At 47.9% G+C, this 16,488-nt stretch overlaps 1 protein-coding gene across 2 annotated transcripts in view; it reads left to right on the top strand.

The window, feature by feature from the left end:
* The first annotated feature begins 7,072 nt into the window (after positions 1-7,072).
* The window catches only part of LOC149440817 (transmembrane protein 272-like), a 63,676-nt gene continuing 54,260 nt past the window's right edge, over positions 7,073-16,488 (top strand). The window contains exon 1 of one of the 2 annotated variants that reach the window (XM_089658036.1): positions 7,073-7,146. The gene's annotated coding sequence lies outside the window, so the exon portion shown is untranslated. The remainder of the gene's footprint in view (positions 7,147-16,488) is intronic. The other variant, XM_089658037.1, reaches the window with a different exon arrangement.

Consider the following 16,488-nt stretch of genomic DNA (forward strand, 5'->3'; position numbering starts at 1 on the left):
AGCCAGGTCTCTGGCACCTCTCTGTTATGATCCGCCAGGTGGTGCCTCAGGCTGCCCACTTGACAGACCTACCCAGAGCGTGGAGTCTAAGCCCCGGTCTGTGCTTTCACCAGGGCCCCTGATGGTGGGGATGGACTTGTAACAGACCAGGGCCAGGTCACGACCTCCGAGCAGGCCTACCAGTGGCAGCGGGAGCCTCCGGGGATGTATGCAGGTACCGGGAGAGCCAGATGTGAGGAGGACAGCGGACCTATCAGGATGGTCACGAACCGTGGTTCCGTGGGGTAGCGAGGTACTGAATCAGCAGGCAAAGAGTAGTCAGGTCACACGTAGGGTCAGCAGGATAAGTCAGTCCACAGGATGGTCAAACAAGCCGGGGGTCAGGAAAGGAGAAGGCAGAGTAGTCAGGGCAATCCGGGTCAAATCACAGAAGAAGGCAGCGTAGTCAGGGCAATCAGGGTCACTAGTCAGGTACAGAAACTTCAGGATCACAGATAGACCTTGCGGCAATTTATGACAGTGCAGGGCATCTTTAAATAGTGCGCCCTGCACTGTCATTGGCCGGCCAGGACGCACCCCCGGGCTGTCGCGCCCGCCGAGACCTAGTGCCTGTGTCGCCGGGAGAGGAGCCGCGATTCCTGACATTGCCCCCCCCCATGGGCACCCTCCGGGAGCCCCACTGATCTCTCCACCGCGGGTGGCTACAAAAGAATTCCCGGATGAGCCTGGGTGCGTGAATATTCTGGGTGGGTTCCCATGAGTTCTCCTCAGGGCCATAACCCTTCCATTTTATCAGGAACTGCGTCTGGCCCCCCCCTCTTTCGGCAACTGAGGATAGTTTCCACTTCATATTCTTCCTGTTCACCTATGGTGACCGACTCGGGTGGTCTGGATTCACGGTCCGGGAAGGGATCCGGTCTGGATGGTTTCGGGAGAGACACATGGAACACCGGGTGTATTTTGAAGGTTCGCGGAAGCTCGAGTTCGTAGGCCACCTCGTTGATTACCCGTTTAACCAGAAACGGGCCAATGTACTTTGGTCCTAGCTTCCTTGAAGGACACAGCATCTTCAAGTTGGTCGTAGCCAGCCAAACCTGATCCCCTGGTTGGAGCAGTAACTCTCCTCTTCTTTTCCTGTCGAACGCCTTTTTACTGTCTTCTTGGGCTTTTGCGATGGCCCCCTGAATTGTTATTGACAGAGAAGAATATCAAGACATCTTGAGACGCAGGTACCGGATTTTCGGGCATCAGATCAGGGAGGAATGTGGGGTGATATCCGTAATTGGTGAAGAACGGGGAATGTCCCATGGCTGAGTGATTCGAGTTATTGGAGGCAAATTCCGCGGAAGGCAACAGCGTCAGCCAGTCATCCTGAAGGTAGGATGTGTAGCATCTTAGGTACTGTTCTAGCGTCTGGTTGGTCCTTTCCGTTTGCCCGTTGGTCTGAGTATGGTAAGCGGACGAAAGTGACAGCTTGATTCCCAGCGCTTTACATAAGGCGTTCCAGAACCTTGATGTGAACTGGACTCCCCGATCCGACACTATATCTTCGGGAACCCCATGAAGCCTCACTACTTCTTTAATGAAGATCCGTGCCGTCTCCGGTGCCGACGGTGTCTTTTCCAGGGGCACGAAATGAGCCATCTTCGAGAAGCGATCGACGATCACCATTATTGCAGAGTAGCCTTGAGATGGTGGGAGTTCGACCACGAAATCCATGGCTATCATTTGCCAGGCTCGTTTGGGTATTGGCAACGGACGCAACAATCCCCATGCCCTGCTCCTGGAGTGCTTGTTCCTTTGTCAGGTGGGGCAGGTTTGGACGTAGCGTTCGCAGTCCTTAATCATGTTTGGCCACCAGAACACGCCCTGCAGTAGTTCCTGAGTTTTCGTAACCCCGAAGTGACCCACCATTGGATGGTCGTGGCAGTGCCCCAGGACCAAGGTTTGAACTCCATCTGGGACCACGATCCGATCTTCCTTCCAAAACAGACCCTCGCGGTTCTGGAGAGGCGACCCAGATGGGACTGGCAGTCCTACGGAAGCATCGATAAGTCTGGAGCGAAGTTCCGTTTGCAGAGCGAGGAAGCTTCTGGAAGGTAAGATTGTGTCAGGTAACACTGCATCGTCGGGGTCCTCGAACATGCGGGACAGAGCATCTGGTTTTGTATTCTTAGAACCAGGTCGGTACGTTATATGAAATACAAAAAAAAAAAAGAGCCCATCTCGCCTGGCGAGGTCTCAGTCGTTTTGCCGTTCTTAAATACTCGAGGTTCTTATGATCCGTGAATATTAGGATTGGGTGTGTGGCTCCTTCTAGTAAATACCTCCATTCTTCTAGAGCGGACTTAATAGTCAGGAGCTCCCGATCTCCAATATCGTAATTTCGTTCCGCCGGCGTCAACTTCCTGGAGAAGAACGCCACAGGATGTAGTAGCTCCTTGGTACCATTCCTTTTGGACAGAACCGCTCCTACCGCGTTTTCAGAGGCGTCCACTTCCAAAACATATGGGAGAGAAGAATCCGGATGGCAGAGAATGGGAGCAGAGGTGAACAATTTCTTGAGCGTTTTGAACGCCGTCTGAGCTTCGGGAGTCCAGTTGAAGCGGGTCCCTTGTTTAGTCAGTTGCGTGATTGGGGAGACCAGACCAGAGAAGTTCCTAACAAACTTTCTATAAAAGTTTGAAAACCCGATGAAATGCTGTACCCCCTTCTTATCGGCGGGTATTGGCCAATCTAGGATCGCCGTGACTTTCTGGGGATCCATCGTGACCCCCGCAGGAGAGAGAACCAGTCCCAAGAAAGTGATTTTGCGCTGTTCGAAACAGAATTTTTCTGCCTTGGCGTATAGTCCGTGTTGACATAACCGTTCCAACACCCGTAACACGTGACTTCGATGAACCTCCAGTGAGGGAGAGAAAATTAGGATGTCATCCAAATAGACAACCACGAAAACATTGAGGAAGTCACGAAAAACGTCGTTGATAAAATGTTGGAAGGTTGCCGGGGCGTTACAGAGCCCAAACGGCATCACCAAATACTCAAAGTTACCGTATCTTGTATGAAAAGCCGTTTTCCATTCACCCCCCTCTCTGATACGAACAAGGTTATATGCCCCCCGCCGGTCTAATTTAGTAAAAATCATCGCTGACCTCAATCTCTGGAGGAGCTCGGGGACTAGGGGTAATAGATAGCGATTCTTTACCGTGATCTTATTCAGATCACGGTAGTCTATGCAAGGCCGCAATGATTTGTCCTTTTTTTCCACAAAGAACAACCCGGCCCCGGCTGGGGATGTGGACGGGCGAATAAATCCTTTCCGAAGGTTTTCGTCAATATACTCCCTCAGTACTCCCGACTCCAGTTCCGATAAAGGAAAGATACGGCCGAACGAGATTTCAGATCCGGGTAGGAGGTCTATGGGGCAGTCGTATGAACGGTGCGGGGGAAGAATGTCCGCTCCTCGCTTACTGAATACGTCTAAGAAGTCATGGTAGGCCGGAGGAATAACCTGAGATAGATCGGTATCACCATCCAAGCACAGAAGAAACCGGGGAGCCACAGACCCTGTGACGTGGCAGTGACTCAGACAGTATGGTGACCGAAATTGAACTGTTCCCTTCTCCCAATCAATCTGGGGGTTATGGGCCCACAGCCAAGGGAGCCCCAGAATGATTGGAAAAAGCAGGGATGCGATGGCATCCAGACGGAGGAACTCTTGGTGATGGTCTGCCATCGTGGTAAAAATAGGAGGTGTCTCCTGGTCCACCACCCCTGATTTTATGCTAGACCCGTCTGCCAAGAAGATGTTAAACCCCCTTTCTTTGGTCTGGAGAGGGATCTTTTGCTGGTGAGCAAAAGTAAGATCGATGAAACAACTACATGCTCCCAAGTCAACAATTGCGGTCACCGACAAGGTTCCTCTGGGGAGCTGTAAAGACACAGGTATCGCCAGGTAACTAGACTGATCACCCCTTCTGCAGGTAAGGGAAAAGAAAAGGAAGCGGACTTCCTCATTTTTGCAGGACAGGAGCGCACCTGGTGACCAGCTTTCCCGCAGTACAGACATAGGTTCTGCGATCGTCTCCTCTGACGTTCCTCGACCGATAAAGTGGAACGGGCCAGTCCCAGTTGCATGGGTTCCGAAGTGTCCCCTGGTTCTGTGCTTCGGGTATGGTTCCCTGGGGCTGGAGCTGTTTCCCTCGGTGGAATCCATGCCACCCTTTGACTCTGGCTGCTCCTTTCCAGCCGACGTTCCCTCAGTCTGCAGTCAATTTGAATGGCCAACTCTATCAGTTTCTCAACGGAGTCAGGTCAGCCTACTTGTGCCAACTCATCTTTGAGTGACTCAGACAGCCCGATGCGGAACTGGTGACATATTGCCGCATCGTTCCATCTGGTATCTCCCATCCAATGCCTAAAATCGGACGCGTATTCTTCGGCTGCCCGGCGGCCTTGCCGTAGAGAGTATAGGGTAGCCTCTGCGGGAGCAGCCCACTGAGGGTCGTCATATAACACGGCCATGGCCTGAAAAAACTCAGTCACGGAATCAAGATGGGGGTCGTGCTTCTCCATCAGACGGTGAGCCCAATCCTGGGGCTCATCCTGAAGGAGAGAGACAATAAACCCCACCTTGACGGTCTCGGTGGTGAACGTGCGGGGCTGCAAGTCAAAAAACAGGGTGAAGGCTCGGAAGCGGCTTCGGTCTCCACGGAATCGTTCCGGCAGGGGAACGCAGGGTTCGGGAGCTAGGGGCGCAGCAACTGCTCCGGATGCCGGGGTAGCGGGTGATTTCGCAGTTGGGGGACTCTGAGCAGGGGGAGTCAGGATGGCTAAAGACTCCATGCGGTCCTCAAGTTGGGTGCAGCGGCTGTGGAAATTCTGGACAGCCTGGGTCAGCGTTGCCAGGTACTGGCATATATCCTCTAGGGACGCTGGTCCTCTTCCTGGCTCTGTCATGGCCGCAAGGTACTGTTATGATCCGCCAGGTGGTGCCTCAGGCTGCCCACTTGACAGACCTACCCAGAGCGTGGAGTCTAAGCCCCGGTCTGTGCTTTCACCAGGGCCCCTGATGGTGGGGATGGACTTGTAACAGACCAGGGCCAGGTCACGACCTCCGAGCAGGCCTACCAGTGGCAGCGGGAGCCTCCGGGGATGTATGCAGGTACCGGGAGAGCCAGATGTGAGGAGGACGGCGGATCTAGCAGGATGGTCACGAACCGTGGTTCCGTGGGGTAGCGAGGTATTGAATCGGCAGGCGAAGAGTAGTCAGGTCACACGCAGGGTCAGCAGGATAAGTCAGTCCGCAGGATGGTCAAACAAGCCGGGGGTCAGGAAAGGAGAAGGCAGAGTAGTCAGGGCAATCCGGGTCAAATCACAGGAGAAGGCAGCAGCGTAGTCAGGGCAATCAGGGTCACTAGTCAGGTACAGAAACTTCAGGATCACAGATAGACCTTGCGGCAATTTTTGACAGTGCAGGGCATCTTTAAATAGTGCGCCCTGCACTGTCATTGGCCGGCCAGGACGCGCTCCCACTGTGCATGCGCGGCGTCCTGTCAGCCGCGGCTCGCCAGGACCTAGTGCCTGTGTCCCGGCGTGAGCTGTTGCCAGTGCGCATGCGCCGGGAGAGGCGCCGCGATTCCTGACACTCTCCCTCATTTTGGAGTCTTCCTGAAGATTCTAGAAGTTAGTGGGTGAAGGGGTGGAGACTACAATCTGCATATTTATGGATGTCTGACCAATCCCAGGCAGGAAGCCTGGCAGTGTGGCAGATGGGCCCATAAATATGAGGGAGCCTAGCCAGCTCGGGAGTCTGGTGACTGGCTAGAAGATGGAGTGTTGAGGATCATGAGGCCTGGAAGGGGACCCCAGGAAAGGGATGTTCTACTTCTAGGCTGGAGCTGAGGAGGAGGAAGGAAGGAAGGAGAGGAAGTTTAGAGAGAGGGAACTGCACTACAAATCGTATCCAGCAGGAATCCTTTTCTGCATGGATGTCTAGAAAAGCTAAAAGGCCTGAACAAGCAGTCTAATTTTATACAAGGGACTAAGTAAGTACCTCTACAAACTCAGGACCTATAAGGGAGAAGGCTGCCAGATGAAATATCCAACATGCTTTCATGGGGATAGTGTCACAGCTAACCTAATCCCTTGCTCTCGAACACTTGCTAAGAGGCCATGTGGGATGGCATTTCCTCACCAATTATTGGGACTATGAGAACTCCTTAAAGTCATATTGATATTTGAAGTCACTTTGCAACTGATCTTTTAAGGGACTGATACCACTCTGGCTGTAGTAATATTCACGATCCATTCTTTTTGTACAGAAAATAAGAAATTGCCCTCAATGTTTGTTCTACTAGTCACGTTGGACATCCCATAACCTCTTAACCCTATCCATGTTGTTTTCCCCTAAAAAAAACCCCCAAAAAAACAAGCCAGCGGACTGGATTCTTGACACTGTGTGTTTGCCTAAAATGCGTGTTGCCTGGCTGTACAGGAAACAGGGGGGCTAAAACTTTGCGTCTCTTTAGCGCTACACTCACATGGATGTGCACAAGCGGCGATTTCTGGTAGCAAACCTTGTGCGGCTTTGCAGCTTGTGTGAGCATGTGTGGAAAATCCCTGTGTGTGCACAGACATGCAACGGGTCTTTGCCATATCCCAAAGACCTGCAGTACATCTGCGCATGAACAAAATCAAGCACCATGCAGTAAATTGTAGAGGATCTCAGGAGATAAAATTCTGGCTTAGGCCACAAAGTGCTACAGAACAGCTAAAAAATGTAGTATATCTTGTTTAAAATGGAACAACACCAAATTCATTAAGAGAGGGGGGGAGGAACGAAGAAAGCCAAAGTTCAACTTTAAACAGTAAATATACACTGTTAGAACAAATACATTTGTTACAGCTGAATACCTTGCTAATCCTGAAAATAATTATTTTTGTTCTTTGTTTTTTACTCCTTCCTGTATTGTGTGAAAGGGTGCATGTGAAATGTGAAACAATTTGTCTTCACTTCCAGTTTTTGTTTCAGGTTTTTACAGTGAGAAGGAGGTCACTGGGATGGGCCAAGGCTATATATAGTAAAAGAACTACGGAAGTGGTTGTGAACAACTGATGAAGCAGGAAAATAGCTCATAACACAAAGTAAGTAGTAACAACGATTAGTATTCACAGACATCTATAACTGTATACAGATTTAGAGGAGAGAGGAACAATCCACTAAACGGACAGCATCAATATATTCTGGTATTGACATATAGTTCATAGTATCTCTGTTTGCACCCTTGACTTCTAGCACGTCTTGCAAAATAGTAAACATGAAAGTGAAAGCATTTAGTAAAATGAAGTTACTAAAGTGTGATGACAGATGAATTAGAATCAGTATGTACTTTAAGTATAATGCTATAAAGAGGAAGAAAAATAAATTAGAGAACATACAGTAGCATAGAAGTCAATGGTGTATTTTGGTTTTGTACTGCCCTAGGAAAAAATAAAATTGGGGGCGCCCCATCTAACTTTTCCCACTCCTTTCTGTTTAAAATCCACCCGTTCAGGACAGAAGGGACAAAGTGATGGGGTTGCAGTATGACAGGAGGGGGGCAGCACGACAGGGGGGGGGCAGAGGGACAGGAGGGGGGCAATGTGACGGGGGCAGCGCGACAGGAGTTGGGAAGCACCAGTCCTCCAAGCACTTACCTGTCTAGCAGCGGCTCCTCCAGATAGTGTCAGCATCTGGAGCCAGGGTGGTAACTGAGCCTGTATCCCATCTCCACCAGGATCTCCAGCGGCAGCTGCAACAAAGAGCGGGGGGGGGGGATCCACCCCCTTGAACAAAAGAGCAGCAGGTCCACATTGGTATCCAGATGAAGACCCTGATTCACATTTTCAGCGCTGATTCACATTTTCAGATTCACATTTTCACATTTTTAGCGCTGATTCACATTTTCACATTTTCAAGATTCACATTTTCAGCGCTGCATTTTTATATGTATGTTTTGTTTTGCTTATTCTTTGTATCAGAATATAGTTCTGGCAGCTTTTGTTTTTGTGAACCAGCACAGATTCTGATGCCAATTTCACAAGTGGACAACATACAATTCTGTACACACAGGTACAGTAGCGTCATGTTAAAAATGTTTTCTCTTTGTTTTCACACCACACATACCTCTTGTTTACGCTTTGGGAAAAAAACGAATTTACCACCTTTTTGTGCCCAGGGTCACTATTTGTGTTATTCATTTGTTTCATTTATTTACATACAGTTTTTTTTATCAGCTATTTGCAAATACATTAAAATAAAATTGCAAATAAATAATTCCAAATAATTTGCAAATGCTTATTGCTAATTTGTTTCATTCATATTTGGTTTTTATAATGCTCTTGCATGCTGCACACATCATTTAGTGATCAGTGGTGTTAGCCAGGATGACGAAGGGGTAACACCCGCAGTGTGTGATTTAAGCTGGAGGGTAGCGGTTAGACTGGAGAAAGGGAGGATTTGGTTCATCTATTGCATCCATGACATGATCAGCAAGAGTCCCAAATGGTAAACGGTGTGGAGGTGTCCAGTCTAGCCAGCAGAATCAGTGTCTTTTCATACAGCAGCAGTGGCCAATTACCCAGTGGTGGCCATGGCCGGTTGGCTTGATCTACTGGTGAAAGGACTTTCTCTGCATAATGACATGCTTATTTGTCTCCTAGACTTATGAGTGCTTACTGTTTTATTTGTTTCACTGAGTTAAGTCATACTATCCACTTCAGCCCTGGAAGGTTTTCCCCCCTTCCTGACCAGGCCATTTTTTGCTAATCGGCACTGTGCTATTTCAACTGGTAATTGTGTGGTCATGCAGTGCTGTACCCAAATGAAATTTAGGGTCCTATTTTTCACACAAATAGAGCTGTCTTTTGGTGGTATTTCATCACCACTGGGTTTTTTATTTTTTGTAATATAAACAAAGATCGGTGTGATCAGATACTCTCCCAAATTAAAAATGGCGCTGTTTATATCTGGCAAAACCAAAATGATGAAACGCTTGTTGCTTCTGATTCCTTAGACCACGGGTGGGCAACTGTGGCCCTTCAGCTGTTGGTGAACTACAAGTCCCATCATGCCTCTGCCTTTGGGAGTCATGCTTGTAATGCCTCATGGGACGTGTAGTTCTACAACAGCTGGAGGGCCACAGTTGCCCACCCCTGCCTTAGACTACAGAGATGATTAGAGCCATTTAGGTCCCCGATCAGCTCTATGGTCAGTTGGCGGAACGGGAAATGTTGGTGAGATGGGAAAGCCATGGAAGGTGGCAGGTGGGGAATGCATCCCTTTCCACAGCTTTAAAAGAGATCCAACGGCTAATTAGCCTGTAGCTGCAGGCATCATCCCGGTTTAACCACTCAAAGTCCAGCAACGTCAGCAACGTACTAGTACGTTGCTGGTCCTTGTTGAGCATATATGTAACAGCAGAGAACATGGGCATATGATGAACTGGGTCTGTGGAACAATATGACTGCAATTAATTTTTTGTAACGCCCATGTTGAGGGTTAGGCTCAAAAAGTTTTAAATTCGGAAACCTTAATAGGTTTCCATGCAAATTGTCTGTCATGAGTTAAATTTGGTGGGCGGCGATATATTGTTGTGCATATAAATTGCTTTGGCCCACAATCAATTGATACAAATCTTCCATGAAAAACAGTGGAGGGGCTAAACGCTAGTGCTGGCAGTGAATGGAGCTGACCCTGCTAGCACTGCGTTTTTGGGGACACTATACTAAAGGTGCACTAGTATAGTTCTGTTCGCGATCAATATATTGATCCGTACAAATACTATACTAGTAATGGTGGTGATCAGTGACCTATAGCATGAGTGTGATAGTGTGCGGGCAATCTAACAATAGCTGATCTGGTAGTGTAGAAGTGGAAAACCCAGATACTCCTGCGCTTGGGGATGGACTCAATGTCATTGGGACCACATAACGAAATTCTTGGGTTATGCACGCCTTGCTGCCCTCAAAGGACCAGGGAGTCCAAATATACTGAATAGAAAAACAAACAGTGGGCGCACTGGCGTAGTGCATTTACCTTAAAAGTATGTTTATCGAATGTTAAAAAATAGGTATCCTACCTGCAATAGTCAATAAATAAAAGGCACATTATGAAGGACTAGCTGTGTCCAATTTGCACTGCATATCTGTCTGTGATGAGAATTCTGGACATCCAAAAGTCTGACGCGTTTCGAGGGCTAGCCTCTTCCTCAGGGCCAACTACCCAAATGTCTGTCCCTTTCTTATATATATATATATATATATATATATATATATATATATTGTGACAGTGTGGCGATCTGTCACCCAGGATTCTCAACAAGGCAGGTTGAGGGGCTCCAGGGTAAGTGTTTGATATGGAGGAAAGTGGCTTTTCACTTTCCTCCTTTGTTTGTAAGGTCTGTTTTGGGATCTGGAGCCGGGAGATTTCAAAGAGATCTGGGAGGGATGAAATCTCCAATCCTGGGACCAGGTTTTGGGAATGGCCATTACACTGATTGCACAGGTGTGCACGGCTCTTTTGTAGGGTCAGGACCAGGGTTCAGGGCTCCACTCTGGCAGCTAGGAGTCAGCAGGGCTCCACCCCGGCAGATAGGAGTCAGGAGGGCTCCACTTGGAAGACGGGAGGTCACTGCCTGGGAGTCAGGTGGGCTTCACCTAGGAGAGGTGGAAGCCAAAAGCAGCAAGGGGCTGCTAGAGGCCAGCAGTGTGCAAGTGCCATATTTTTGGGAAGAAGTCTGCAGGAGACAGACAGCAAGCTGAGTATAAGCCAGGAGGCTGAACCGTTGTTTTGTGGATGATCGATACCCCTGTGTGGGAAACTTCTGTTTTGAACTTTCGTTTAAATAAAAGTGGGCTAAAAAGGCCCTGAAAAGAAAGCGAGTAGCTGTGTGCGTTTAAAAGCTCTACCACTTTGAAGCGAGTTCCCACATATGGTGGCGGATGCTGCGGGCAGAACGGAAGATCCCTGCGATGAAGTAAGTTCATCAGTTATATGAACTGTTTGGTGCATATGTCTGCACGATCTGTGTGTGCAGGTGAGGAGAACCTGCTAGAGAAAAGGACTTTGCCTTAAAGAGACAGTGTTCCATGGTGTTGCTGAACTGTGTAACACACTGCTGTGTGCATGACTGCAAAGATGGGGCGGTCAAAACAGAAAAAGGAGGCAATGTTTGCTGAAATGACAGAGAGAGCTCTGTGGCTAGGGGGTTATATACCGCATGCCCCAGCCAACCAGGAAAATTTAGATGTGGGTGAGTCTGCTGTGGACTGGTGCAAGCGGCACCTGGCTGCATTGAACCAACCTAAAGAGGAAAGCAAGCCAACCTTCAGTGCAAGGAGAGAGCTGCAGGATGTCCTTACCTGGGAGAGGGGTGTTGTTGCCCCTGGCAACGCTGCTGCAGTTAAACCAGTAGCTGTTGTGAAAAATGTGAATGTGTCACGGCTTGAGAGTTGGTCCAGCAGAGAGAAGCCTATGCTATGTGCAAGGAGAGGAGCTGACCAGAGGCCAGGACCAAGAGTGAAGGCCCATAGCAACACAGAGGAGGCCAGTCGGGCTGTCTGTGTACGGGGGGCTATGTCGTACAAGGATCATGGCAAGTGGCATCAAGAGGAGCCAATACAGCGTGTTAGCCAGCGAAGTTCTGCTTGGAGAGTGCAATCTCCCATGGCGACCGGAGAAAAAATATTGCCTGGGAGGAGCTGCATTGGAGATGTGGCTCAGTATCCCAATAAAGAGAAGTGCAGAAATATACCCTGCGTGGAATGTGGTCAGTGGGGGCATGGGATCTTTTCCTGTCCCAGACTCTGGAATACCGCTGATACTGGGCAAATGTCTACAACATCAAGCCCAGATTCTTGTTTGAAAATGTTGGCGGCCACCTCTGGTAACAGGGAGGAAGTTCCTGTTGGGCCTGCAGCGGGTGCCAGAGAGTCCATGGAGCCTATGAGGGCGTCTGTTACTTCACCTTGGGGCAAGGGAAAAGTTGCCAAGGAAAGTGCAGTTGAGGATGCGTTTATGAGACCACGCACTCAAATGAAGATGGTGACACCTACTACTGTGGTGGGTAAGACTGTGTGTGATAAAACCATGGCTGGGACTGTCATGTTGAGAAGGACTGGTTATGAGACTGTCCATTCTGATGTAGGAGTAACCCCAGTTAGTTGGGCCACTGAATGTGCTTTTGAGAGTGACTTTTCCCTGTGCAGTGCCTTGTACAGTGGGGAGTTAGGGGTTAAAGTAAAGCCTGTGCATGGTTCTCAAAAAGAAAGTGATGTCACGAATGTGTGCCAGTCACAGGTTGGTAGTGGGATAGTACAGCCCACAAGAGCTAAAAATGCTAATGTTGATGAGAAATGTACTGCTGTTGGGAAAACCCTAAGCTCTTGCAGTGCAAAAGCTGTAATTAAAGACGGGTCATTTCCCATAGCAACTGGTGGTCAGACAGCACAGGTGTCCTTAGACATCTCCAGGGGTCTCCGTGTATTGGAGTCGGAGGTTACCCTGGACAACTGCGATGTCACTCTGGTGGAGCAGAGTGGAACTGCACCTTGTCATAGGAGTGTGTTGCCGCAGCCTAATATTACTGAAAGTGTTCAGGTGAACAGCGGGTTAATGCAGCCTGGCAAAAATGCAAATGTGTGGGTAATGCAGGAAGCACCACCAGAGCAAAGTGGTGGATGTGAGGTATTGCAACCTGCAGTTGGAAAACAGGTGTTACCCAAGTCTGATGTGATCCAGAGTGATTTGTGCAATGGATCTGCAACTAAGCCTGTCTATTCTTATGTGTCTCCTTGGGCAGATGGTTCGGTGCTGAGGAGCACTGGCGAATTGAGCACATATACAATGGATTGGGATAGTTGGAATAAAAGGCTAATCTCGTTGATAGATGAGGTTTTTATGCAAAAAAACAAGGTGGACACTGTTTCTGCTGTGCCAGCAGGAGGATCTATAGAACAGCCTATGGATAAGGGCGTGTATACAGCAGAGACTTTGTCTGTGACCCACAAAAGTGATGTTGGCATGGAGTGTCAAAATGATGTTGTCACTGGGAATGATCAGGGGCAGCTTGTGGATGCTGAGTCTGAGATGTTGAGAGTGAGCCCAGCACATGGCAGCGCTCTGGTGGAGCACCAGGTTGTGGTTCTCTCCAGCTTGGAGGAGGTCCCTGTAAAAATTTCAACTTCTCAAGTCTCAGCAGGTGAGTCTCTCAGCGTTCCCAGTGCCCTAAATATGGTCAGGAAGCTCTTAGGTTTAGAGTCAAGTGGTTGGGTTGTAACCAAAGTATTAAAGGAGATGCTTGAACTTTGGAATGTACAAACAATGTATAATGAGGTGCCTCCTCCACAGTCAGATGGTCTGGTACTGCGGAGTACCACTAGGTGGAGCACCGAATGGCTGGTTGTACAGATCAAAGGGAAACAAGAAAGTTGTTTGTTTTGGAATTTTTTGATGGTGTTAAAAGTTGTATCAGGGTATGCTGCTGGACTACCTGTCAATGTATTTGAGAAGTTTTGGAGAAATGGGAAATGAGTCAAAAAAGGTTTCACCTCCTAACAGCCAGGTGGGAAGCATTTCTGCTGCTATGGTCCAGGATGGTACTGGTCAGTTGTCAGTGAAGGGCGTGTTTACTGCACCATTGGACAAACCACATGAGATGGAAGGGCCGAGCATGGACCAGAGAACAGCAGAGCTCCTGACCAGGGCTCAAACGGATGTGCATGAAGGAATCAGGGTCATTGGGCCAAAAAGAGGTTTATGTAGCAGGTCTGAAAAGACACCTGAAATACAGGGACAAATGGTATGTGAAAACTGGCAAAATGGATCAGAAGAGAGCTCATCTGTACAGGATTTGGATACAGATCCAAGTGGTGTAGAAAAAGTTAAAATGGTGGGACAGCCACCTGCAGATTGCATGACACCAGGTGAAGTGGCACCTTGTGTGGTTCCCGTGGGTGATGGCTGCCCTATGGTGTGTGTGCCCTCTGCAGACACTGTCCTAACTAATGCTGGAAAATGTATTGAAAGGTGTAATATTGACTGGAATATAACCGTTCATGGTAAACTGAATGCTGTGGTAATGAGTCATGCAGGTTTGATAGCTAGGGGTACAAGAAATCAGGGGGGTGGTCCTGGTACAAATACAGTAGAAATAGTTCCCCTACAGCCTTGGGACAGTAATACTGAGAGAGGTATTAGGAAACCTTGGAACCTGAAGCAAAGGGGCAGAAAGGTCAATAGAAAAGCCAGGGGGACCCCGCTAAGATCTCAGGAGAGAAAGTGGTTATGGAAATGCACTCGGAAAAAGAATAGGGAAGGTCTGAGTAGAGCCCATAGCAGAGTGACAATGGGGCTTGGGGAGAGACACCAAAGGAGTCATTGGGTAGAGTTCCCCTTTAGGAAAGGTATGGTCAGACCAGATTGGACCCCTGTAAGTGAGAGCTGGCACAGAGGTGCCAGAAGATATAAGTTGTGTGTTCTGCCCCCTATGGGATCAAAACAAAGGGGGGGGAATATGTGACAGTGTGGCAATCTGTCACCCAGGATTCTCAACAAGGCAGGTTGAGGGGCTCCAGGGTAAGTGTTTGATACGGAGGAAAGTGGCTTTTCACTTTCCTCCTTTGTTTGTAAGGTCTGTTTTGGGATCTGGAGCCGGGAGATTTCAAAGAGATCTGGGAGGGATGAAATCTCCAATCCTGGGACCAGGTTTTGGGAATGGCCATTACACTGATTGCACAGGTGTGCACGGCTCTTTTGTAGGGTCAGGACCAGGGTTCAGGGCTCCACCCCGGCAGATAGGAGTCAGGAGGGCTCCACTTGGAAGACGGGAGGTCACTGCCTGGGAGTCAGGTGGGCTTCACCTAGGAGAGGTGGAAGCCAAAAGCAGCAAGGGGCTGCTAGAGACTAGCTGTGTGCTAGAGGCCAGCAGTGTGCAAGTGCCATATTTTTGGGAAGAAGTCTGCAGGAGACAGACAGCAAGCTGAGTATAAGCCAGGAGGCTGAACCGTTGTTTTGTGGTTGATCGATACCCCTGTGTGGGAAACTTCTGTTTTGAACTTTCGTTTAAATAAAAGTGGGCTAAAAAGGCCCTGAAAAGAAAGCGAGTAGCTGTGTGCGTTTAAAAGCTCTACCACTTTGAAGCGAGTTCCCACTATATATATATATATATATATATATATATATATATATAGTGAAGGAAATAAGTATTTGATCCCCTGCTGATTTTGAATGTTTTCCCACTCACATGACAATGACCCAAAACACACGGCTAAGGCAACAAAGGAGTGGCTCAAGAAGAAGCACATTGCCCTTGTGGTTACGGTCAGTGACTACGTACTGTGTCTATTGTCACTATACCTCCTTGATCGATGTAACATTCTACTACAGTGGTTGTACTGCCATGGCCATGGAGCTGATCCTCTGCTTCTTGCAACCTGTTTGTTTACTCTCAATTGTTAATATCCTTGCACCAGGCCTTGGCTGATTTTTGTACTGTGACGTTTGTATGTTGCATCCTCTTGTTTTGTTTGTATTACGGTGAACCTTCTGTTTGTTTCCCGCTGCTTTGTTGAAAATCTTACATAAATAAAGAATTCCAAAAAAAAGAAGCACATTAAGGTCCTGGGGTGGCCTAGCTAGTCTCCAGACCTTAATCCGATTGACAATCTGTGGAGGGAGCTGAAAGTTTAAGTTGCCAAATGTCAGCCACCAAAACTTAATGACTTGGAGAGGATCTGCCAAGAGGAGTGGGCCAAAATCCCTCTTGAGATGTGTGCAAACCTGGTGGCCAACTAGGAAACGTCTGACCTCTGTAATTGCCAACAAGGGATTTGCCACCAAGTACTAAGTCATGTTTTGTGAAGGGGATCAAATACTTATTTTCCTCATGAACATGCAAATCAGTGCATCATTTGTTAGACATGCATTTCTTTAGAATTTTTTGTTGCTATTCTGTCTCTCAGTGTTACAATACACATACCATTCGATTTTTAGACTGATCATTTCTTTGTGAGTGGGCAAACATTCAAAATCAGCAGGGGATCATATACTTATTTCCTTCACTGCATAGAGGATGAAATATAAATAAAATATGAAATATGAATCATAAAATACATGTAATATATTATATAAAAATTATGATAAATGATTGAATAAGAAATGCGTGAAAAATGAATAAAATAACCGATGAATAAATGAACTGATGAATAAATGAAATTAATAATAATTTTTTAAAAGGTGCTGATGTTAGTGTGGGAGGTATATTGCATAATATAAGGAATGTACACCTAGATGGAAATGTGTTCAGAGGGAGAATATAGGGGCAGTATTTATGCTGGGATGTGGACATGTTGGAAAAATTTTAATTATTATTATTATAATACAGTGTTTATATAGCGCCAAAGGGTTTGCTCAGCGCTGTACATTAAAGTGGGGGGACAGTACATGAG

The sequence above is a fragment of the Staurois parvus genome, unplaced genomic scaffold, assembly GCF_062004578.1.
Source record: "Staurois parvus isolate SC_StPar_1 unplaced genomic scaffold, SC_StPar_1.0 ptg001051l, whole genome shotgun sequence".
Lineage (NCBI taxonomy): Eukaryota > Metazoa > Chordata > Amphibia > Anura > Ranidae > Staurois > Staurois parvus.